We start from the raw sequence: 23,542 nt of genomic DNA, 5'->3' as shown, positions 1-23,542 counted from the left end.
TATCTCAAAAGAAAAAATGGGCTGAGGATGTATCTTGGTGTGAGTGAAAGCCCTGGGTTTAATTCCCAGTACCAAAAAAAAAGTTAAAAATCTGGTTCTCTTGAACCATCCTTGGCCCCAGGGCTGGAGGTAGAAGTGTCCCTCTCAGCATGAAGAAGCTGAACAAATAGCTGAATTTTTCAAAAGCTCCATTTTAACTTCTAGGTTTCAGTATAACCTTTTTTTTGCTTTTTTTGTACCAGAAATTGAACTCGGGACCTTGGGCTTGCGAGGCAGGCTGCAGAACTGAGCTAAATCCCAGGCCCATAGGGGGGTTTTTTGTTTTGTTTTGTAGTACTGGGGATTGAACTCAGGACTTTGCACTTTCCAGGCAGCCGGCAGCACCACTGAGCTAAATCTCTGGCCCAGTATAATCCTTTTTGATTGAAATACAAAGAGCAATTTCTGTTTTGTTATCCTAACTCTGACTGGCATGGGGATACCTGATGTTGCATATCTTGTGAGCACAGAGCTAAACTTTTGATCCAGTTCTGTTTGATTCCACTGCTCAACTTCTTTGTCTATGAAGGGTACCAGAATATGACACTCCAAAATATGCCTCTTTCACATGTAGATTATTTTGAACTAAAGGCAATTGAGAATCAGTAATACAAGAAAAGCTCTCTACCTCTCCCTAACTACCTACAAATGAATTATAAATTTCCCCTTTTTAAAAGAATTTTATATTTTTTTTAATTTTTTTTTTTTTTTGGTACCAGGAATAGAACTCAGGACCTTGTGCTTGCAAGGTGGGTGCAGTGCCACTGAGCTAAATTCCCAGCCCGAATTTTACATTTTAAAGGAAATTTCCATTTAAAAAAATATTTTATACCTGAAAGAGAACTACTCCAACAACACTTTTCCCTGATAGACTTTCAGCTGCATAACAAGATAACTTTTATTTACCATATATTTTCCACTCCCCTATCTAGAACTTGTCTCCTTTCCTCCAGAAGCCTAAAATCCCTTTTTCCTTTATTTAGCCTGAAGTGGTATATAAGCCTCAATCATCTTGCCATCAACTGGGGTCTCATTTCTTTATAAAACCCCTATACATATGTCCTTGAAGACCCTATTTCTTATTCATTTGTCTTTTATTAATTTGATTCATGGGTCCCAGCTATTGAATCTAGGTGGAGTATAAGGAAATAAATATTTCCTCCCCTATATCTCCTACCTCCTTGGTTCACCACTAGTACCTTCCCTGTAGATTTCCCATCCTGGAAACGACTTTCCTGGAGACTCCTCTGTTCCAAGGGTGGACTCCATGGAGTCTGAGAGTAGGGAGATAGGAGGAGGCATGAGGAGAATGAGGCCTCCAGTGTAATCTGACAGTGGGGAGACAACATATTCTGTAGCTGCTGGACACCTGAGAAAAATGTCAAAAGAACAGATCTGAAACTGGGCATGGTGGCACAATCCCAGAGCTTGGGAGGCTGAGGGAGAAGGATTGCTATGAGTTTGAGGCCAGCCTTCACCACATAGTGAGTTCAAGGCCCTGAACTACATAAGGAAAAAAATTAATCAAAAAATAATTAATCAAAAATAAATAAGTAAATAAATAAGACAGATCTGGTAAACATTTATTCTTTTTTATTAAAGAATTACTCTGACTTTATTTTTTAAATTAATTTTATTGGTACACTATTTCTATATATAATGATCACATTCATCATAGGTAATTTGTACCTTTACATAATATATCTTGATTCTTTTTTTTCCCCATTTCCCTGCCCTCCCTTCAACCCTTCTTCCCCTCCCCATTTACAAAAGCTTTGTTTCCATTTTTTCCCTCACATTCTTTTTTTTCTTTTTCCCTTCCTTCCCTTTCCCTTCCCTCCTCCCTTGTTCCCCTTCTCATTTGAACATTTTCTTCTCAGTTCCCAATATCTATTATCCATTTTGGTCCCTTTCAGTTTCTCATAAAAGAGAGACTATGTGATATTTAAATGTGTGTCTGATTTATTTCACTTAAATTTATGTTCTCAAGGTGCATCCATTTACCTAAAAATGTCTCAACTTTATCCTTCTTTATGGCAGTATTTTATTCTACACAGTGTACAACAAAAAAGGTTCATAAAGGTGACACCACAATGGAGCCAGTATCTAGTCTATGTAACATGAGTCCTATCCAAACTCTCTCCCACCATCATATAGGCCTGCTGTATCTGGGGTGAAGAAGAGGGCTCTAGGCCAACTTGGAAGTGGTCAAAGTCTGTCCTTTGGCACCAGTCCACCACTTCTGACATCAGCCCCTTTTTTTCTTCCTGGGTTCCCACCCCACCCATTCTAGGTGTCAATCTCATTAATCCCTATTAACTGATCAGTATTTAAAGTGTGACAGGCTCCCAGGATATTTGAATTTCAATAAGGGATACCAAAGCAAAGCCTTCTCCAGCCCTGCTCCCCACTGCCTGTTTGGGGGGTGGGGGTAATGAGAAAAGCCCATAAAAAATGGAAAATGAGTTTATTCACAAATTGTTCAAATTGCAAGGACAGCTAGTCCACCCCCTTCAACCACACAAAAGCAATCCAATTTATAAGGATAGAACAAAAGCCAAGAAATATGCATATGTAGATTTAGCCAGGCTATTGCCCCCAGAAGGCCCAGGAGAGGTTGAATCCTCCTTGGCTCCAGGGATGTGGGTGGCAGCCTTCTTGCTCTCAGCATGAGGAAACAGGAGAAATGGCTTAACTTCAAAAATTCCAATTTTTTTTTCTGGTACTGGATTTGAACCCAAGGGTGCTCTATCACTGAGCTACATTCTCAGCCTTTTCATTTCCAGACAGCATTTCATTAAATTGCCAAGTGGTACTCGAAGTGCCATCCTCCTTTCTCAGCCTCCCTAAATTCTGGGATTACAGGCTTGTGCTACCACACTTGGCTTAAAAATCCTAATTTTAAAAGATCTATTTTAACTACTCAGTTTCACTCGCACTTTAGATCTACCTCCAAACCCTGACTTAGCCCACATCCACAAAGTGTAACACAGACACTCTTACTGTAAGATAGTCTACTCTTTCCTTGGAAATCTTCAGAGAAAGTCCTGGGGTTGTCAGACATAAAACATGGTGAGTACTATGGAGTTCTTATCAAACCAAGCCAGAAGGATTTACTAAATACAGAATCACAAAGCTGTTGGTTTCTCTCTGTCCCTGGGAATGCAGGAGGACTGGTATTAAGAGACTTAAGAACAAGTAAGTTTCCTCAGACCACTATCAGAATAGAAGGAGGAGTATCCTGCATAGACGTGAAACACACACACACACTCACACACCCCTCTTTTTTACCTTCAGTCTTTCTCAATTGTGTTATCTAAAATTAGATAAACATTGGCTCTTCCCATACAATATATTGTGCTCAAATACATGTAGGTGAAATTTCTAGCAGGTATCAGCATTAGGGCTATAAAGATGCCCCTAAGGTGAGCCTCACCAAACCCTCTCTCCTGATGGATGAAATCTTGGGTAGCTCAAATCATTTCCACTTCAAAAGGGTTTTAAGAGATGCTTGCTGGTCTCTTCTGACAAAAGCCTTTTGAGTCTTTAACAGGGTGTTTTATTTCTTCAAAGATCAAAGTCGTACCACCCTGTGAATAACTGAATTCAAGATTAAGGCATTCAAGTTCAGTCTAGAAATCTAACCTCTAGCCCAAATTGGGCTCTCAATTTAACAAATATTTTTAACTTAAATTGAATTTTTAAAAAATGCCTGCAATTCTCCTTGCCTCCTCTTTCTCCTTTGTTTGTGCCTGTCTTTCATTTACCACATCCCACAACTATATTTTTGATATACTTTGTTTGCACCCCAGAAATGTAATCTTTGTTAACAACCATAGGACTTTATATTGTCCCAGTTCTAGCCCATTTATGAGATCATTTATCACTCTGTGAAGTTTTTAACTTATGCTGTTTAACATTCAAGTAGGAAATTGAGGTTTAGGGGCATCAACAGTTTCATTCAAAAATTGCAAAGTGGAGCTACCATCACCTCATTGCATATGGGATCATGTCAGGATCACATGCCAGAGAAAAAGATCACATGGCAAGACAGGAAGCCAGAGAGTGGGGAGCTGTCAGGCTTGCTCTTTTACAACAACCCCTTCTGTGGGAACTAACAGGAGCTTCATGAGAAGTACATTAATCCCTTCAGAGAGTCCTACACCCTACGATCTAATGACTTTGCACTGTGCTCCACCTCTTTTTTTTGTTTGTTTGGGTTTTATTTGTTTTGTTTTTTTGAGTATTGAAAGTCATTTATTTATTTTTTTCTTTTTTTTTGTATTAAATTCTTTTATTGGTACATTGTAGGTATACAACACAATTACATTTCTCATTGGGAATTGTATCTTTACATAATGCATCTTGGTTCTTATTTTTTCCCCATTCCTAGCCCTCCCTTCACCCCCTCCACCCTTCCCTATTTACAAAGACTTTATTTCCATTTTTTCCATTTCTCATCATTTTTTCCTTTCCCTTCTTTCCTTTCCCCTGCCCCTCCCACTACCCTTACCCCTTTGGACCTTTTCTTCCTATTTTGCATTATCGATTATTCATTCTAATCCTTGGTACATTTTAGGTATACAATATAATGACATTCATCATTGGAAATTTGCACCTTTACATAGTCTCTCTTGGTTCGTATTTTTCACGCTTGCCTAGCCCTCCCTTCAACCCCTCCAGACCTCCCTATTTACAAAGATTTTGTTCCTATTTTTCCATTTTCTCATATTAATCCCATTCCCTTCTATCCTTTCCCCTAGCCCTCCCACTTTCTTCCCCTTTGCCCCTTTTCTTCCTATTTCCCATTACCTATTATACATTTAGTCCTTATTTACACTTTCAGTTTCTCACACCAGAGAAACTATTCGGCATTTACACGTGTGTCCTATTTATTTCACTTAAGAGTATCGCCTCAATGTGCATCCACTTAGCTATAAATGTCTCTAATTTCTCATTTTTTATGGCTGAGTAGTACTCCATTTTATTAAAAAAACACATTTTCTTTATCCAGTCTCCAGTTGATGGGCATCTGGGCTGTTTCCAAGTTTTAGCTATTACAAACTGTGCTGCTATGAACATGGGCGCATATATATCACTGTGGTATGATTCTTTTAATTCTTTGGGGAAGAGCCCCAGCAGTGGAATAGCGGGGTCAAAAGGGACTTCCAGTCCTAGTTCTTTGAGGTATCTCCATACTGATTTCCACAGTGCTTGCACCAGTCTACACTCCCACCAGGAGTGGAGCAGGGTTCCTCTTTCCCCACAGCCCTGCCAGCATTTGTTATTGGTTGATTTCATGATAGCAGCCATTCTTTCTGGAGTGAAGTGGAATCTCAGCATTGTTTTCATTTGCATCTCTCGAATGGCCAGTGATGTTGAACATTTTTTCATGTATTTATTTGCTATTTCTACTTCTTTGTCTGAGAAATGCCTGTTCATTTCAGATGCCCATTTTTGGATTGGGTCTTTAAATTTGGGAGGTCTGATCTTTTTAAGTTCTTTATGGATTCGAGATAGTAGACCTTTGTCTGAGGAAGTGTGCTCCACCTCTTAAAGGTTCCACCACCTCTCCCATTGCCACACTGGGAAACAAACTTTCAATATATCAACCCTAAGGGAAACTTAAACCATATCCAAAACAAACCACAAATTGTAGGGAAGGAAAAATCGCTTCCTTCTACCCTTCTAGGCTAATCTACAAATTAAATTGAATAAAATAGCTTAACAGGGCCGGGGATTTAGCTCAGTGGTTCCAGCGCCTACCACACAAGCGCAAGGTTCAGAGTTCAATCCCTGGTACCAAAAAAAAAAAAAGAAAAGAAAATAGATTAACAGGAGAAAAACTTCTCTCTTTCTTTATCCAAGTACACACCAGTCTCCTACAAAAATATGAGACTTGAGCGAGTGCCCAGATGATTGAGGCTTATATATCACCATGAGCCACAGGAAGGAATAGGGATTTAGGGCTTCTAGGGTGTGATGATTTGGATATGGCTTGAGCATGTCCTCTGAATGTTCATGTGCTGGAAGCTCGCTCTCCAGTGGTGATGTGGAAGGAGGTAAGACCTTTAAGAGGTGGGGCCTAGTGAAAGGCAATTAGGTCATGGGGGCACTGCCTTCAGAAGGGATTAATGCAGGTTTTAAGGGACTGGATTATTTACTGAGAAAATGGGTTGTTATAAGGCAACAACTATGCTGGCTCACTCTCTGGCTTCCCATCTCTTCTACATATGCTCCTGCCATTGTGATGCCATTTCCCATGAGGCCCTCACCAGAGCCAAGAAAATGCCAGTATCATGCTCTTGAAACTCCAGAACTGTCAAGTAAATAAACATTTTTTTCTTTGTACATTCCCTAGCATCAGGTATTTTGTTAGAGCATCAGAAAATGAACTAAGACATGGGGGTGTTGGAAACAAATTATAGGAAGGGGAGTCAAGGAAGTTTATAGTGAGTAAAGATTGTTTTGTTAGGCAGATAAACATCTCTCACAAGATAAAAGTTGTCAAAGTAACTTTCTTCCTGGTAAAGGCATATTTACTAATAAAGACTACATTTATAAATGTAAATTTCATTTACAAGAGAGAAAATTGTACTTTATTTTAGGCAGCTGAGAGGAAAGATAAAGAGCTTTTTCTACATTAGCTGATTCTTGATGTTTTTAGTTTGAAATACCCAATATGCCAAAGTGGCATATTTGGGGATGACATGTTCCAAGTCCCTTCAAAATCAAGTTTCAAACCTACTTAAAATCTTGCTTGAAATACCCTCAATAGCTTCTCACTAATACTGAAATAAAATCTAAACATCTTCCCTTGGCCTACCAGTGGTTGGTCAAGTGCACTCCTGGACCAGCAACTGCAATATCACCTGTGAACTTGTTAGAAATGCAAATTCTTAGTCCTTATTTACACTTTCAGTTTCTGACACTACAGAAACTATTCGGTATTTACACATGTGTGTCCTATTTATTTCACTTAAGAGTATCACCTCAGTGTGCATCCATTTAGCAATAAATGTCTCTAATTTCTCATTTTTGATGTGTGGAGAGCGGTGTTAGCCATAGAGGCTCCATGTTAAATCTTACCCTCCATTGTATAGAGCAAGGAGACTATGTTACGAGGAACCGCATCCTTGCCAAATTAGATGTTTACCTTCAGAAATTGTCCTGGAACATGATGAACGTTTTGTAAACCCGAGAAACAAGAAAGCCCATGAGGGTGGGGAATTTCCAAAGAACTAGAGAACAAGGAAGCAGGTGTCTTTGGATAAGGGTCATGATTAATAACCAAACTCACCTGTGGAAAAAAAAGGGGAGGAGAATAAAAAAGCACGGTGGCAGTCTCTCTGGGAGGCTCCCGACTCTATCTCTGTGTCTTTCTTTTTCTTCATCCTCACTCCCCCATTCAGGTGCTGTTCGACAAGTGGCGGCTGGCTCCATCACGGGTGGCGCCCAAACAGGGACCTGAATACGGGGGACCATAGTGAAGGACACCGCGGATCGTGAGCTTGGATAAGTAAATTAAGTGTGGTGAATACACTCGGGAGTAACAAGATGGGTATTGGTAATAGCTGAATGCTTTTTGAACATATGCTTAAAAATATGCTTCGCGCTCATGGAACAAAGGTAGGGCATCAACAATTAAGTGATTTTTTGGAATTTGTAGAGAAAGTTTGTCCTTGGTTCTCTGAAGAAGGCACAGTAGATTTAGAAGTATGGAATAAGGTGGGAAGGCGACTTCAGGACTATTACGATGGTCATGGACCCACTAAAATCCCTATAGATGCTTTTAGTTTATGGGCTTTAATTAGAGATAGTTTGGATCCTCGGTATGAGGGAGAGAGGGTTGAAGGACCCTCCTCAAGTCCTTCCTTGGAGGAGCCTGACAAGGCTGGTGTTCCCGAGGTTGTCCCTCCGCCTCCTATAGAAGGTGAAACTAAGCCATCTGCTCCGCCAGTATATGCTGATGCAGAGCCTGCACTAAGGAAGGGTATTTTTTCCTGATGAGGGACCCCTAAACCTGGGAGATGCTGATGATTTGGAAGAAGAGGCTGCTAGGTATAACAGTGAGGACTGGCCCCCCCTCCCTATCGTAGCCGTGGCCAGGAAAACCGAAAAATCCAGACAGCCAGCGAATGAGGACATGACTGAAAGGATTACTAGATTGGAAAAGAGATTGGAGTCTCTTTGTCAGCAGTGGCAGACAGGCTTTAGGGTGGAAGAGGAAGACCAGAAGACTCAGGGCGAGCGAGAAATAGTTCCTAGTATAATTGCTGGCCTTGATCCCCCGCCGCCGGTTGCAGGTCCAAGATTAATGAAAAAAACTTACCCTCTTATAGCCATGATTAAACATCCCCCAGGACCCAGGCCTTTGTCTGTCAATTCTCGGTCTCTGTCACCATTACAAGCTACCCTGCAACATGCGGTTGACAGAGGGGAAGATACCCAGGGCTTTCATTTAGCTTGTCCAGTATTTGAGGAAGCTGACACTCAAGGGAATATGGTCAGAATCCATCGGCCGATATCTTTTAAGCAACTCAAAGAGTTAAAAATGGCATGTGCACAATATGGCCCTACCGCACCTTTTACTCAGGCTATGTTAGAATCGTTGAGCACGGAGGCGCTGCCTCCCGGAGATTGGAAACAGCTTGCTAAGGCATGCCTGTCTGGGGGAGATTACCTCCTTTAGAAAACAGAATTTTCCGAGCAGTGTCAAAGAACAGCTGAATTAAATTGGGCTAATAGAAATGATATTGATTATGACATGCTGGCAGGAGAAGGGCAATATGTGGACCTTGCCAATCAATTGTTGTTTCCCGCAGGAGTATATGCACAGGTCAATACTGCTGCCAAGCGGGCATGGCAGAAGCTGCCTTCTACAGGTAGGCAGACAGAAGATTTATCCAAAATTAGGCAGGGACCTGATGAGCCTTTTCAAGACTTTGTAGCCAGGTTAATGCAGACTGCCAGTAGATTGCTGGAAGATTCCAAAGTGGGATTGTTACTGGTCAAACAACTGGCTTATGAAAATGCCAATACCACCTGTCAGGCAGCCCTAAGACCATTTAGAAAGAAAGGCACCATTTCAGACTATATTAGAATGTGTGCTGACATTGGGCCTGCTTATACTCAGGGCCTTGCCATGGCAGCAGCTTTACAAGGAAAAACAGTTAAAGAAGTGTTGTTCCAACAACAAAAGAGAAATCCCAAAGGTAGGGATCCGGGTCCGCCAGGGAGTTGTTTTAGATGTGGTCAAATAGGCCATCAGGTGCGGCAATGTCCCAATAAGACTCCTCCAGCCAATTCAAACAATGCAGGGAAAGAAAATGGGCCTAGACTGTGTCCCAGATGCAAAAGAAGCAATCATTGGGCTAATGAGTGTAAATCTAACAAGGATGCCATGGGAAATATTCTCCCGCAGGGAAACGGGAGGAGGGGCCCGCCCCAGGCCTCGCGACAATGTTATGGGGCACTTCAAACATTCGTTCCCCAGCAAGGAAATCCGTTCAGGACCTTTTCAGAGCAACCGCAGGCAGCACAGGACTGGACCTCAGTCCCTCCGCCTTCACAGTATTAACCCCAGAAATGGGGATGCAGGCCCTACCTACCGGAGTTTATGGGCCCTTACCATCAGGGATGATGGGATTACTTTTAGGTCGAAGTAGCGCTACTATGAATGGTATTTTGGTTGTTCCTGGGGTCATAGATGGGGATTTCACTGGAGAAATTAAAATCATGACTCATTCACCTACTGGGATTTCTGTGATACAAGCGGAACAACGTATAGTGCAGCTGCTGTTGCTCCCTCAAATACTAACAAATAAAGCAGCAAAAAGAGAAAAAAGAGGAGATGTTGGATTCGACTCTTTAGAAGTTTATTGGGTATGGTCTATAGGAGCCCAACGACCTGTGCTCACCCTGACCATTGATGGGAGAAATTTTCAGGGTCTACTGGACACTGGGGCTGACGTCTCAGTTCTAACTGCAGACCAATGGCCTACGGCATGGCCTAAACAATCAAAAATGACACAATTACAAGGAATAGGTCAAAGCCAAAGCACTGAACAGAGTAGTGATATGTTATTTTGGAAAGATGCCGAGGGTCATCAGGGTAGATTCCAGCCGTATATCGTGCCAGGGCTGCCAATTAATTTATGGGGCAGATATGTTATGAAAGAAATGGGGGTGTATTTATATAGTCCTAGTGAACAGGTCACCCACTGAATGTTTGAACAAGGGCTTTTACCTAATCAAGGCTTGGGAACTAAAGGTCAGGGGATACAGGAGCCTTTAATGCCGATCCAATGACCTCCAAAAACAGGCTTAGGGTGTTTTTAAAGGAGGCCACTGATCAGCCTGTACTCCACGCGGATCCCATTACTTGGAAAAGTAAGGAACCTGTGTGGGTGGATCAGTGGCTTCTCACCAAGGAAAAATTAAAGCTGCTGAGCAGTTAGTACAGGAACAGCTGGATAGCAGACATGTAGCTCCTTCTAATTCTCCTTGGAACTCTCCTATCTTTGTCATTAAGAAAAAATTGGGGAAATGGAGATTATTACAAGATCTTAGAAAAGTCAATCAGACCATGGAAGTAATGGGAGCCTTGCAACCAGGATTGCCTATGCCATCACCTTTGCCTAGAAATACTTATAAAATCATTGTAGATTTAAAGGATTGTTTTTATACTATTCCACTTGCTCCTGAAGATTGTAAGCGATTTGCTTTTAGCATACCCTCAACAAATTTTAAGGAGCCTATGAAAAGATATCATTGGAAAGTATTGCCTCAGGGTATGGCTAATAGTCCTACTTTGTGTCAGAAATTTGTAGCTCAGGCAGTAAATAAAATTAGGCAAATATATCCCCAAATCTATATTGTTCATTATATGGATGATATACTTTTAGCTCATGGACAAGAAGGCCTCTTATTAACAGCCTATGCTCATTTACAACAAGCTTTGAGGGATCAAGGATTAGTGATTGCATCGGAAAAGGTTCAGACTGAACCACCATATTCCTATTTAGGACATAAGTTATATCCCAAATCTATATTACCTCAGAAGGTTCAAATTAGGAAAGACAATTTACACACTTTGAATGATTTTCAGAAATTGTTAGGAGATATTAATTGGCTTAGACCATATTTAAAAATCTCCACCGGAGAATTGAAACCTTTATTCAATATCCTCCAGGGAGATTCTGATCCTACATCTGTTAGAAAATTAACTGAAGAAGGTCGGATGGCCTTGTGTGAGGTAGAACAAGCTATAGAACAACAGCAAGTTCAATATATAGATTATGCTCGAGGATGGGCTGCCTATGTTCTGGTGACAGCACATGCTCCCACTGCCTTTTTATGGCAAGAGGGTCCTTTGCTTTGGTTGCATTTGCCTGTTTCTCCAGCCAGAGTGTTAACTCCCTATTATGAATCTGTGGCGTGCCTAGTTCATATGGTGTGGGAAGAATCTCGAAAATATTTTGGAGCAGAGCCTTCCTTAATTGGAGTCCCGTTTACCAAACAACAGTTAGATTGGCTATTCCAAAATGTGGACATGTGGGCCATTGCTTTTGCACATTACCTTGGATGTATAGTTAACCATATCCCCAAGGATAAATTATTGCAATTTGTTAATATTCATGATTTGGTGTTTCCCAAGATTATGAAACAGGAACCCATAAAAAATGCTCAAGTGGTTTTCACTGATGAGTGTTCCAATAGTATTGCGGCATATGTTATTCAGGGAAAACCACAGATTGTTCATACAGCCCCCGCCTCCGCTCAGATTGTTGAGCTTCGCGTCATCGCTGCAGTATTTGAACTTTTGGCCCATTATTCTTTTAATTTGTATACAGATAGTCATTATATTGTTAAAGCTTTACAGGTGCTTGAAACAATTGCTTATATTGATGCTGCCAATAATCAAATACAGGAGCTCTTTGCTCAGATACAACAGTGCATACCTGCCCGGACCTGTCCTTGTTATGTGGGTCACATTAGGGCTCATTCTGGGCTTCCCGGACCCCTGGCAAAGGGAAATGATCTTGTAGATCAGGCTACATGGCTAGTAGCTTTCAGTCAATTGGAATTAGCTCAGCAGTCTCACACTCTACATCATCAAAATAGCCACAGTTTAAGGAAGCACTTCCATATAACTCGAGAAGCCACTCGACAAATAGTTAAGCAATGTTCTGCCTGTCCTATACATCATTCTGTCCCTCATTATGGGGTAAATCCCCGTGGCCTTAAACCTAATCAGTTATGGCAAATGGATGTTACCCATATTGCCGAATATGGAAAACAAAAATATATACATGTAAGTATTGATACCTTTTCAGGATTTATTATGGCAACCGCCCAAACTGGAGAAGCTACGAAACATGTGATAGCCCATTGTTTAACATGCTTTGCCACAACTGGGCTCCCTATCGTTCTTAAAACTGATAATGGCACGGGATATACTAGTAAAGCTTTTCAAATCTTTTGTAAACAGATGGGTATTGCCCATAAGACAGGTATTCCTTATAACCCACAAGGCCAAGGGATTGTGGAAAGAGCCCATGGTGCTCTAAAAAATCAATTGCAAAAAATAAAAAAGGGGGAGTTATACCCTTTATCCCCACAGAATTATTTACATCATTCTCTCTTCATCCTGAACTTTTTGATTGTGGATGCTTATGAATTGACTGCAGCAGAACGGCTGTGGCATCCTAAAACTAAATCATCATATGCTCAAGTGAGGTGGAAAGATCCCCTCACGGGTGTATGGAGTGGCCCCGACCCGTATTAATATGGGGATGAGGGCATGTTTGTGTTTTCCCGCAGGACGCTGAAGGTGCCAGGTGGCTGCCTGAAAGATTGGTCCGTTTTGCGGGAAATTCTTCTGCCCCTTAGGATGATCCTGACAACTGTCCTGCTGATAAATCTAATGATGACGCTTAATGAGAAGGTTTATTGGACTTATGTACCTGATCCACCTGTTGTACACCCAACGAGCTGAAAAAATGGAGAAGTAATGGTATGGGTGAACAATACCAGGCTGTTGGATGAGCCAGAGGCACCTGACAAGAACGAGGTCCGATTGTTCAACTATACAGGATCAGAAACCGGAATCCCCATATGTTTCTTCAAAATCAACAGAACTGATTGTATAAGACTGAGCCCTCGCACCCTGGCAGAAGGCAGGTAGATCAATGCAAAGGCGGGATCACTGGAGTCCATCTACATCTACCTGTGGGTATAGAGACCACTGGTGTAGTGCCGCCAACTTTTAATGCTCCAATGGGACTGTTCCATAGAAGAGATGTGTGGCGGATGCCCCTGTGAGATATAATATTACTGGATTTGATACTTATGTTTTGGACTGGTCTGAAAATTCTTGTCATCCCAAAAGAAATGTCACTGCATATGTCATGCGCTCTTAGGTATTGTTTGTAGGAAATATTAGTGTTCAGAAAGATTATGATTATTATAATGTAATTTACTTCAATTGTCAAATAAGCAATTGTGTCACCCGAACAGAAAATCAGATAATGGTTTTGCGAATGTGTTCTTAGATTTGGATATTATAGATCTCCAAAATGCAGAACCCCTAAAATTTGATGCAGCCCAGGCGGCACAGGATTTTATCGAACAAATTAAAAAAGTTCTGCCATCTACATCTGCATTTACGTGGTAACTCATCTCCATAGTAATTATTGGAGGAGGGCTACCCCTTAGATGCATGATCCTTCCGGCGCTACTACAGATGTTTATGCATTCTTTAATGAGGATGGCTGGAAGTATTCATGGTCTACAATTACATGTTACACCACCTAATCCCATGGTGTAATTCCCTGCAGAGGCTGATAGTCAATGACAGGTAAGAGGAATAAAGGAAATCACCAACCTAAGACAGAGCAAGAGTCCTGTGATGCTCTTGACTCCATGACGGGTAAGGGATTTCTTTATATTCCTCACCTAAGACAGGCACAGCCTATCTGCTTGATCAAGGGACCTTGATCATAATATATAAAACAGGGGGAGATGTGGAGAGCGGTGTTAGCCATAGAGGCTCCATGTTAAATCTTACCCTCCATTGTATAGAGCAAGGAGACTGTTACAAGGAACCGCGTCCTTGCCAAATTAGATGTTTACCTTCAGAAATTGTCCTGGAACATGATGAACATTTTGTAAACCCGAAAAACAAGAAAGCCCATGAGGGTGGGAAATTTCCAAAGAATTAGAGAACAAGGAAGCAGGTGTCTTTGGATAAGGGTCATGATTAATAACCAAACTCACCTGTGGAAAAAAAAGGGGAGGAGAATAAAAAAGCACGGTGGCAGTCTCTCTGGGAGGCTCCCGACTCTATCTCTGTGTCTTTCTTTTTCCTCATCCTCACTCCCCCATTCAGGTGCTGTTCGACAAGTGACAGCTGACTCCATCATTGATGGCTGACTAGTACTCCATTTTATTAAAAAAAAACATTTTCTTGATCCAGTCTCCAGTTGATGAGCATTTGGGTTGTTTCCAAGTTTTAGCTAATACAAACTGTGCTGCTATGAACATGGGTGCACATATATCACTGTGGTATGATTCTTTTAATTCTTTGGGGAAGATCCCCAGCAGGGGAATAGCTAAAAGATATAATAGATAATGTGAAATAGGAAGAAAAGGGGCAAAGGGGAAGGAGAAATGGGAGGGGTAGGGGAAAGGAAAGAAGGGAATGGAATTAATATGAGAAAATGAAGAAAAAGGAAACAAAGTCTTTATAAATAGGGAGGGATGGAGGGGTTGAAGGGAGGGCAGGGGAAGGGAGAATAAATAAGAACCAAGAGAGTATGTAAAGATGCATATCTCCAATGATGAATGTCATTATACTGTACACCTAAAATGTACCAATAAAAGGATATACAAAAAAAAAAGTGCAAATTCTGAGACTCATTTCAGCCTCCCAAAATCAAAAACTCTAGGGAAGAGGCCCCAAAACATGTGCCTTAGCAGGTGCTCCAAGTGAGTCTGACACTTTCTTGAGTCTGGCAACCATTGGCCTAGAAGCTCTCACACAATTTAGCTCTTGCCAACATTTCTAACTTCATCTAATTCAACCCCATCCCTGGCCCACTCCAGTAAGCCCCTCTGCTGCTTCATGAATACTCCAGGCTGATGTCTAACACAGGAATTTTTTAGTTTCTATTTTCTCTTCCTGTAATGCATTTTCTGAGATCTTAGTATGGCCTGTGCCTTTTCATCTTATAGGTTTCAACTATGATATCATCTCCTCAGAGGAGCCTTCTCTAACTACCTTATCTAAAACCACCTTCTTTGATCCACTATCTCATTACTTCCTTTCATTTCTTTTCCTCGCAGTTATCACCAATGCAGGGGAAGGAAAAACTTTTCCTCTATCCTATTATGTTCAGTAGCAGGGCCCTATAAATTATAGCGACAAAAGACCTTAATGGGAGAAAAAGACAGACACATTTAATTGATACTTTTAATTTTACATGCATGGAGGTTAGGGTCTACACAGAAAAAATGTGAAAACACCGAAGCACCTGTTATATGCAGGAGTTTAGATACCATTTTAGCAAAAGTGTGATGAGTTAGGAGAAGTGCCTAGACAAACAAAAATGATTTGGGGACAGTAAATTGTGGGAAAGTAAATATGTGAGGAACCTAATGGTAGATAAAGGATGTTTAGTAAGCTTTGTTATGCAGACTGTAGTTGGTGCTGTTCCCAGTATGAAGAGTTGTTCTTTTCTTGGCTCAAGAAAAGGAGAAAACTTTACAAAAGGAAATCTATTCCCTGCTTTTCAGCAGAAGGGGCAAGGCAGAGAGTTTCTCCTGTGTCTGCTGTTTCCTAATTGCTTTCAGTTCAAAATAATCCTTATGCCAATGTGGCATATTTAGGTGTAACTATTCTGATCTTTTTCATCCCCTTAAATTATCTTATTTAATTATTACTTATTAAATCCTTTTCTATACATACACATGCACACACACACATACACACTAAAATGTAAGTTCCATAGAGACAGATACCTTATGTATACAGCTGGCTTAATAATTCTTTATCAAATGAGCTGGTCTGGATCATCTTTGTTCCTGCTCAACTGTTCTTCCAGGTATGTCTCACCTCAAATAATATACAAAGGAATATCACCTTAAGTTGATTGGAGGAGATTTTTCTTACACTTAAAAATATATGAAAAACTTGCAAAATAAATGATGCTGAAAAATTCATTTCTAAGGCCGGGGACTTAGCTCAGTGGTGCCACCACCTACATCAAAAGTGCAAGGTCCTGAGTTTGATCCCCAATACGGCAAAAAAAAAAAAATCCACTTCTAAAGAGAAATTGATATATGCTTATCATAAAACAGTTCTGCAAGAAATATTTTGAGTTTATAAAACTTATTTCCCGCCGAGGTCCCCAATCACGTGGAATACACGCCGAATCAGTCTGCTGCAGACAGGCAGGTCTGTGCATGCTCTACCAAGGTCCTGAGTCATGCGGAAGACACCGAATCAGCCCACTGCAGACAGGCAGGTCTGTGCACGCCCTACCGAGGTCCTGAGTCACGCAGAAGACACCGAATCACCCCAATGCAGACAGGCAGCCACCTGATTCCATATTACCGAGGCGCACAGGACACCAGACCACCAGACCAAGGTACTGAGTCCCACTGTTCCCGGCCCAGAGGTAGGGGCTTCTGGGCCATTGTCCCACTGCTCCTGGTCCAGAGGAAGGGGCTTCCCGGTCAACATCCCTCCCACTGCTCCCAGCCCAGAGGAAAGGGCCTTTGGGCCACCTTCTGTCCCGCTGCTCCTGGCCCAAAGGAAGGGGCTTCCAGGCCACCATCCCTCCCACTGCTCCCGGCCCAGAAGGAGGGGCTTCTGAGCCACCATCCCACTGCTCCTGGTCCAGAGGAAGGGGTTTCCCGGCCACCATCCCTCCAGCTGCCCCCAGCCCGCAAGAAAGGGCTTTTGGGTCACCATCCCTATCACTGCTCCCAGCCCCTGTCCCACCTCACCCAGCTCAGAAGAGGTAATCCATGCAGGCGCTAACAGCCCCCCACCCCAGTCAAAATGAGAAAACAAATAAGTCTCAAAACCAGACTTCCAGATCACCTACAGCAACCCCAAAGGGAAATGAGATGGAATCCTCTGATACTCAACCACCTGGACCCACTGAACTGGCAACAAAAGGGGATCTGGAAAAAATGAAATCAGAAATAATTTCTCAGATAACAGGAGAAATTGTGCCCTTAGTACAAGACATGATTAATAAATCTAGAGAGGAGCTGAGGAACATGATGGAATCCCAACATAAGAAACAAATGGAATCCATAAAACAGATGCAAATAGATTTCCAGGACATGAAAAACTCCATTGAAAGTCTACACAGCAGAATGAGCCAATGTGAGGACAGAATTTCAGATATAGAAGATAAGATTGCAATTAGTGACCAGGAAAAGAAAAATTGCTTCAAAATTATAAGGGAATATGAGAAATCAATCCAGCAGCTGCTAGATGATGCAAAAAAGAATAACATAAGACTGATCGAAGTCAATGAAGAAACAGGAGAGAGTGCACATGACATAAAAAATCTCTTCACAGAAATAATGGCAGAAAACTTCCCAAGCAGGGGAAAACAGCTTGACATACAGATAAGTGAGACATATAGGACTCCAAATAGCCTTGATCAAAAAAAATCTACACATAGGCATATCATTGTTAAGATTCCAGAAACACAACAGAAGAACAAAGTTCTCCAAGGAGTCAGAGAAAAGAAACAAATCACAAAGGAAAGCCCATCAGAATCACAGCAGACTTCTCAACACAAACCATCAAGGCAAGAAGAGCTTGGAGTGACATATTCCAAGCCCTAAAAGAAAACAGCCTCCAACCCAGATTGATGTACCCTGAAAAACTATCTTTCAAAATGGATGGAGAAATAAGATACTTTCATGACAAAGAGCACCTTAGGAACTTCGTCAATACCAAACCAGCACTCCAACGAATTTTACACAATAATCTAGGAACAGACATTGAGGAGCACAACCCCAGGAAGCAAAGCAGAATGAACCCATCTGGCATGACAAGAAATTAAATGTAAAGGGGGAGAACCCAACAAAAAGAAAAAGTCATGGCAATGACAAGTCAATATGTTTCAGTTATAACCATCAACGTTAATGGTCTCAATTCACCAATCAAAAGAAATAGACTGGCAGAATGGGTCAAGAAGCAAAATCCAACAATATGCTGCATACAAGAAACACACTTAATTCAAAAGGAAACTCACAGACTGAAAGTTAAAGGGTGGAAAACAATACTCCATGAGACAGGAACCCGAAAAAAAGCAGGAGTAGCTATCCTCTTGGCAGATCAAGTAGATTTCAAACCAACACTGATTAAGAGAGACGAAGAAGGACACTACATCTTTTAAAGGGAAGAATCCAAGAGGAAGAGATGACAATCATAAATATCTATGCATCAAACACTAGTGCACCCAACTATATAAAACAAATACTAATGGACATGAAAAGCCATATATGCACTACTACAATTGTAGTGGGGGACCTCAACACCCCACTGTCACAAATAGATAGATCAACTAGACTAAAAATGATTACTGAAATACTAGAACTCAATCGAACTCTTGAACAAATGAACTTAACAGATGTTTACAGAGTTTTCCACCCCACAAAATCAGAATACACATTCTTCTCAGCTGCACATGGGTCATTCTCCAAAACAGACCACATACTCACACATAGAACATGTTTAAGTAAGTGCAAAGGAATGGAAGTTATCCCCTGTATATTATCAGACCATAGTGCGATGAAATTGGAGATCCATAGCAAAAGAAACTCAATAAATTTCATAAACATGTGGAAATTGAACAACACACTTCTGAATAACCAATGGGTCACAGAGGAAATTAAAGAAGAAATCAGACAGTTCCTTCAATTAAATGACAACAAAAATACAGCATATCGGAATCTATGAGACACAGTGAAAGCAGTCTTACGAGGGAAATTCATAGCAGTGAATATGCATATTAGGAAAACAGAACGAGCCCAATTAAACAACCTGATGCTCAACCTCAAGCTTCTAGAAAAGGAAGAGCAAGGCAACCCCAAATCTCATACAAGGGAAGAAATTATAAAGATCAGAGGAGAAACCAATGCAATGGAGACTAAGTGAATGATACAAAAAATCAATGAAGCCAAGAGTTGGTTCTTTGAAAGAATCAACAAAATTGATAAACTTTTAGTCAACCTTGTCAGAAAAAGGAAAGAAAAGGCCCAAATCCACGCAATTAAGAATGAAATGGGTGAAACTACAACAGACACAGCAGAAATCCAGATGATCATCAATACCTACTTCCAGAACCTATACGCCAATAAGATGGACAACACAGAAGAAATGGACAGATTCCTACATACATATGAATTACCAAAGTTGAATGAAGAAGACCTAAAACTTCTGAACAACCCAATATCAACAATTGAAATTGAAAATGTAATTAAAACTTATCAACTAAGAAAAGCCCGGGCCCTGATAGCTTCACTGCTGAATTCTACAAGACATTTAGAGAGGAACTGCTGCCATTACTGTTGAAACTCTTCAATGAAATTGAAAGGGAAGCAATGCTCCCAAATTCATTCCTGGAAGCAAGCATCACCTTGATCCCCAAAGCAGAGAAAGACCCAACTGAAAAAGAGAACTATAGGCCAATCTCACTAATGAACATAGATGCAAAAATCTTTAATAAGATACTGGCAAACAGAATGCAGAAGATCATCAAGATCATACACCCTGATCAAGTGGGATTCATCCCAGGGATGCAGGGATGGTTGAATATACGAAAATCAATCAATGTAATACACTATATCAATAGAGCCAAGGACAAAAACCATATGATTATCTCCATAGATGCAGAAAAAGCATTTGACAAAATCCAACATGCATTTATGATAAAAACCCTACAAAAATTTGGAATAGATGCTCTCTACCTCAAACTGATAGAAGCCATCTATGAAAAACCAACAGCCAATATCATACTAAATGGTCAGAAACTGAAATCCTTCACACTAAAATCAGGAACAAGACAAGGATGTCCACTATCATCACTCTTGTTCAATATAGCTCTGGAAACATTAGCCATGGCAATTAGACAAGAGAAAGAAATAAAAGGAATAAAGATAGGAAATGAAGAAGTCAAATTGTCATTATTTGCAGATGACATGATACTCTATATAGAAGACCCCAAGAACTCCACCAAAAGTCTTCTAGACATTATAAGCAAATTCAGTCAAGTAGCTGGTTACAAGGTCAACACACAAAAATCAATAGCTTTCTTCTACACCAATGACAGACTCACTGAGAGAGAAATAGGGCAAATACTTCCTTTTACAATAGCATCCAAAAAACTGAAATACCTACGAATCATCCTAACAAAAGAAATCAAAGACCTCTTCTCTAAAACCTATGGCACTCTGAAAAGAGAGATTGAAGATGATATCAGAAAATGGACAGACATCCCCTGCTCCTGGGTAGGAAGGATTAATATAGTGAAAATGGCCATACTTCTAAAACTGCTATATAGATTTAATGCAGTTCCAATTGAGATCCCAGCAGCATACTTCATAGATCTCGAGAAAACAATCCAAAAATTCATTTGGAATAAGAAGAGACCCAGAATAGCAAAAGCAATTCTAGGTAACAGAGACATGGCAGGGGGTATCACAATCCACAACCTACAACTATACTACAAAGCTACTGTGATAAAAACAGCATGGTACTGGCAAAGAAACAGGCTTGAGGACCAGTGGAACAGATTAGAAGATGCAGAAACAATGCCAGACACACTCAGCCATCTCACCTTCAACAAAGGAGCCAAACACCCTCACTGGAGGAAAGATAGCCTCTTTAATAAATGGTGCTGGAAAAATTGGGCTTCAACTTGCCAAAGATTAAAACTACACCTGTATCTCTCACCATGCACTAAACTAAAATCAAAATGGATTAAAGATCTAAATATTAAAATAGAAACTCTGAACCAGTTGAAACAGAGGTTAGGTAGCGCCCTTGAAGACATCGGTGTAGGAAAAGATTTTATGAACAAAACCTCAGTTGCCCATGAACTAGCACAAACAATCAACAAATGGGATCTCTTCTTATTAAAAAGCTTCTGCACAGCAAGAGAAACCACCAGCAGTGTGAGGAGACAATCCACAATGTGGGAAAAAATCTTCACCTGCTCTTCCTCAGACAAAGGTCTACTATCTCGAATCTATAAAGAACTTCAAAAGATCAGATCTCCCAAATTTAAAGACCCAATCCAAAAATGGGCATCTGAAATGAACAGACATTTCTCAGACAAAGAAGTAGAAAGAGCAAATAAATACATGAGAAAATGTTCAACGTCACTGGTCATTCGAGAGATGCAAATGAAAACAATGCTGAGATTCCACTTCACTCCAGAAAGAATGGCTGCTATCATGAAATCAACCAATAATAAATGCTGGCGGGGCTGTGGGGAAAGAGGAACCCTGCTCCACTGCTGGTGGGAGTGTAGACTGGTGCAAGCACTGTGGAAATCAGTATGGAGATACCTCAAAGAACTAGGACTGGAAATCCCATTTGACCCCACTATTCCACTGCTGGGGTTCTTCCCCAAAGAATTAAAAGAATCATACCACAGTGATATATGTGCACCCATGTTCATAGCAGTGCAGTTTGTAATAGCTAAAACTTGGAAACAGCCCAAATGCCCATCAACCGGAGACTGGATAAAGAAAATGTGGTTTTTTTATAAAATGGAGTACTACTCAGCCATAAAAAATGAGAAACTAGAGATATTTATAGCTAAGTGGATGCACATTGATGCCATACTCAAGTGAAATAAATAGGACACACATGTGTAAATACCGAATAGTTTCTCTGGTGTGAGAAACTGAAAGTGTAAATAAGGACTAAATGTATAATAGGTCATGTGAAATAGGAAGAAAAGGGGCAAAGGGGAAGGATGTGGGAGGGCTAGGGGAAAGGATAGAAGGGAATGGGATTAATATGAGAAAATGGAAAAATAGGAACAAAATCTTTGTAAATAGGGAGGTCTGGAGGGGTTGAAGGGAGGGCTGGGCAAGGGTGAAAAACAAGAACCAAGAGAGACTATGTAAAGGTGCAAATTTCCAATGATGAATGTCATTATATTGTATACCTAAAATGTACCAATGATTAGAATGAATAATCGATAATGTAAAATAGGAAGAAAAGGTCCAAAGGGATAGGGGTAGTGGGAGGCACAGGGGAAAGAAAAGAAGGGAAAGGAAAAAATGATGAGAAATGGAAAAAATGGAAATAAAGTCTTTGTAAATAGGGAAGGGTGGAGGATGTGAAGGGAGGGCTAGGAATGGGGAAAAAATAAGAACCAAGATGCATTATATAAAGGTACAATTCCCAATGAGAAATGTAATTGTGTTGTATACCTACAATGTACCAATAAAAGAATTTCATACAAAATAAAAACTTATTTCCCCCTTTGAATTTTTCTTGATTGAGAAATAGCCTTCCTTCTCAGCCCACACTAGAAGTTACCCAAAATGAAAAACATAAATTTCTAAATCAAGATCCACCCCTCTTCCAAAATCCTTATTATCATCATCATCATTGTTATCATAATTATCACTATTATCTAGTGTTAGCTCTTATAATTCTCTTCCCATTCATATATTGAGTTTCAGATATTTGAACAGATCCATTTTTTTCTCAATGGGAAGTTATTCATCTGCATTTTTTGTATGAGATGAGGTAATAACAGCTTTGGATTCATCCATGCACGTGCTATTTGTAAGAGTGACACTGCTATATAAAGGAAAGGTATTATCATTATATTATTTCAAGGACATTTGTGTGGGAAGAGGAGCAGATGCTTCTATTTCTTTTAAAGATTCCTAAAAGCCATTTCTCCATAATCTATATCCCCCAAGTGCATTGATTTTACATAGAATCAAGTAAGATTGAATACTTCTATAGAGATCAAACAACAACTAAAGAGGAAAAGCTAAGTAACACAAAATCTGAGTCAGAAGTCATCTTTAGGAGGAACCTAAAGGAAATGGACATCCAAAAATGAATTCCAAGTGCATCCCCGAATCACCTGCCATTCATCAGCTCTGCTAATCAGAGAATACATCATAAAATCAGTTTTATCAACACCTAAAAAGTAAAGGAAGCTACTACTGTGGTCTCATCCATTAAAAACTCTCTCTTTTTTTTTTTTTTTTTTTTTTTTTGGTACCTGGGATGGAATGTGGGACCTTGTGCTTGTGAAGCAGGCAGTAGCACCACTGAGATAAATCCCCAGCCCCTAGAAATTCTCTTTTGAAATATATTCATGCAAAGGCTACACTACTCTGCTTGCACACATTAGAAACCTCAAGAAACATTGCACTTCTTTTTGTCTAGGATTCTGCTATGCAAGATGCAGCTTCTGGATCCTATCAGAAATGT

At 40.5% G+C, this 23,542-nt stretch overlaps 1 long non-coding RNA gene across 1 annotated transcript in view; it reads right to left on the bottom strand.

The window, feature by feature from the left end:
* Window positions 1-5,351: 5,351 nt before the first annotated feature.
* The window catches only part of LOC110347054 (uncharacterized), a 116,719-nt gene continuing 98,528 nt past the window's right edge, over window positions 5,352-23,542 (bottom strand). Inside the window, exons 5-6 of the long non-coding RNA XR_015442417.1 lie at window positions 16,063-16,156; window positions 5,352-7,506 (exon numbers count right to left, since the gene is read on the bottom strand). This is a non-coding gene — a long non-coding RNA (uncharacterized LOC110347054). The remainder of the gene's footprint in view (window positions 7,507-16,062; window positions 16,157-23,542) is intronic.

This window comes from Heterocephalus glaber, unplaced genomic scaffold, assembly GCF_053883595.1.
Source record: "Heterocephalus glaber isolate CG9 unplaced genomic scaffold, H.glaber_assembly_v1.0 deba00001547, whole genome shotgun sequence".
Taxonomy (NCBI): Eukaryota; Metazoa; Chordata; class Mammalia; order Rodentia; family Bathyergidae; genus Heterocephalus; species Heterocephalus glaber.
Note: the sequence above shows the minus strand (reverse complement) of the source record. Positions and strands in the feature narration are given on the sequence as shown.